Raw genomic sequence first — 2,631 nt, 5'->3', positions numbered from 1 at the left:
CCCACAAAAAAATTAGCCAGGCATAGTGGTGTTCACCTGTAGTTTCAGCGACTCAGGAAGCTGAGGTGGGAGGATCATTTAAGCCCAGGAGATTGAGGCTGCAGTGAGGTGCAGTGAGCTATAATTGTACCACTACACTCCACCCTCTCTCTCTATATATATATATTTTGTGCTCTCCCCTCTCTCTCTCTATATATATTTTCTCTCTCTCTCTAAAGAGAGAGAGAGAGATCCAGAGAGAGAAAGATTCAGACAGAAAACTTGTATGTATGGATGACTGGGCCTGGGTGAGAGAGACAGCAAGTGTGAGGTCCAGACAGAAGACATGTATGTATGGATGATTTCAATATATTATAATTGATTTCAATATATTATGTCAAGCACTAAAATAAAGGTATAATGTAAGGGTGGAGGACTTATAAAGATATAAATACAGAGGAAGGCATGATTGAGACTTTCTAGAGAAATAAAGGAATGTGTTTACTGATGAGGTAATATTTGAGCTGAATTTTGTGGTTGCATAGGAGCTTCCTAGGTTGGGAAGTTGGAGATGTCCTCACCTGGGCTCAGAGGGTGAGGTGTGTGCGAGGGCGAGGAGGTGCACTCAGGTGCTAGTGAGAGATTCTGTGGCTGCGGCATATGATGGAAGGACGAGATGAAGCAAGATGCAGACCCTGATATGCTGTGCTAAGAAAATCAGATTCTATTCTCTGCACGATGTAAAGTCATTGGAGATATTTCAGACTGAGAATGGCATGGTCCGCTGGGTGCAGTGGCTCATGCTTGTACCCAGCACTTCGTGAGGAGGATAAGGCAAGAGGACCACTTGAGGCCAGGGAGCAGGGAGCACTTGAGGCAGGGAGCCCGAACAACAAAGCAAGACCTTGTCTCCACAAAAAATAAAAAACATCAGCTGGGCATGCCAGCATGTGCCTGGAGTCTCTGTTACTTGGGAGGCTGAGGTGGGAGGATCACTTGAAGCCAGGAGTTCAAGACCAGCCTGGGCAACATAACAAGACTCCATCTCTACGAAAAATACAAAAATTACCCTGGTGTGGTGGCACGTGTCTGTAGTCCTAGCTATTCAGGAGGCTGAGGTAAGAGGATTGCTTGAGCCTAGGAGTTCAAGGCTGCATGATCATATCACTGCACTCAACCCTGGGTGACAAAGCGAGACCCTGTCCTCCCACCAAAAAGAAGGAAGGAAGGAAGGAGAAGAGAAGAGAGAGGAGAAAGAAGGAAGAAAGGGAAGAAAGAAAGAAAGAAAGAAAGAAAGAAAGAAAGAAAGAAAGAAAGAAAGAAAGAAAGAAAGAAAGAAAGAGAAAGAAAGAAAGAAAGAAAGAAAGAAAGAAAGAAAGAAAGAAAGAAAGAAAGAAAGAAAGAGAAAGAAAGAAGGAAGGAAGGAAGGAGAGAGAGGAAAGAAGGAAGGAAGGAGAGAGAGGAAAGAAGGAAGGAAGGGTGAAAGGAAGGAAAGAAGGAAAAAAATGAAAGGAAGAAAAATGAAAGGAAAGAAGAGAGAGAAAGGAAGGAGAAAGAGAGAAAGAAAGAAGAAAGAAAGTGAGAGAAAGGAAGGAAGGAAAAAAGAAAGAAAGGGAGGAAGGAAGGAAAAAATAAAGGAAGAATAAAGAAAGGAAGGAAGGAGAGAGGAAGGAGAAAGAAAGAGAAAAAGAGAAACAAAGTGAGAGAAAGAAAGGAAGAAAGAAAGAGAAGGAAAGAAAGAGAAAGAGAAAGAGAGAAAGAAAGAGAAAGAGAGAAAGAAAGAAAAGAGAAAGAAAGACACTGGTGTTATCTAATTTGCTTTCAGGGCACAATGCTGGTGGCAGTGTGGTGCTTAGGTTGCACTGGGAGAGAGGGGAGGCTGGGGGCCACTTAGGACTCAGTTATCATTGCCCCGATGACAATGAAGGGTCCAATTTGAGGCAGTGCACAGTGACAATGGGAACCAAGCAAAGGATGGGAGTCTGAAGTTCAAGCTGCATCACTGGATGTGGGAGTGGGGAGTTGGGATGATCCTGCCCTCTCCGATTTGGTGCACTGGGTGGGTAGAGGTGGGCCTAGAGACAGAGAATTCAGGATGAAAATCAGGTTGAGGGAGCAGGATAACAGGATGCCTTGAGAAAAGCTGTCCGCACAATCAACCGTTTGCAGGATATCTACTGTGGAGATATAAGAGTAGCCACTGTGTCTTTCAGGAACCATGCTCTCCGTTTTGCCTGTGAGAGAGAGAGGAGCGGGTGCAATGCCAGAGGGTCACCAACAGGGGCTGAACAACGCTGAAAAGCGACCCCCTGTCTGTCTATGTCTGTCCGTCTCTGTCTCTGTCTCAGCACTGAGAGAATGTGGGCTTTGGGGCCGGGTCTGACTCCATCACTAGCTGGGCCTCCCCTCCGCTGTCTGCCCTGCTCTGTGCATACACCAGTTCGTCACAGCGCTTCTAAAACCCCACTGTAATCATCTACTTCTATGTCTCTGCAACTAGACCATAAACTCGAGCGGGGCGCGGTGGCTCATGCCTGTAATCCCAGCACTTTGGGACGCTGAGGAGGGTGGATCACTTGAGGTCAGGAGTTCGAGTCCAGCCTGGCCAACATGGTTGAAACTGCAGCCCTACTAAAATACAAAAATTAGCTG

Source organism: Mandrillus leucophaeus, unplaced genomic scaffold (assembly GCF_000951045.1).
Source record: "Mandrillus leucophaeus isolate KB7577 unplaced genomic scaffold, Mleu.le_1.0 Scaffold649, whole genome shotgun sequence".
Classification (NCBI taxonomy): domain Eukaryota; kingdom Metazoa; phylum Chordata; class Mammalia; order Primates; family Cercopithecidae; genus Mandrillus; species Mandrillus leucophaeus.
This window is presented reverse-complemented; position numbering follows the sequence as displayed.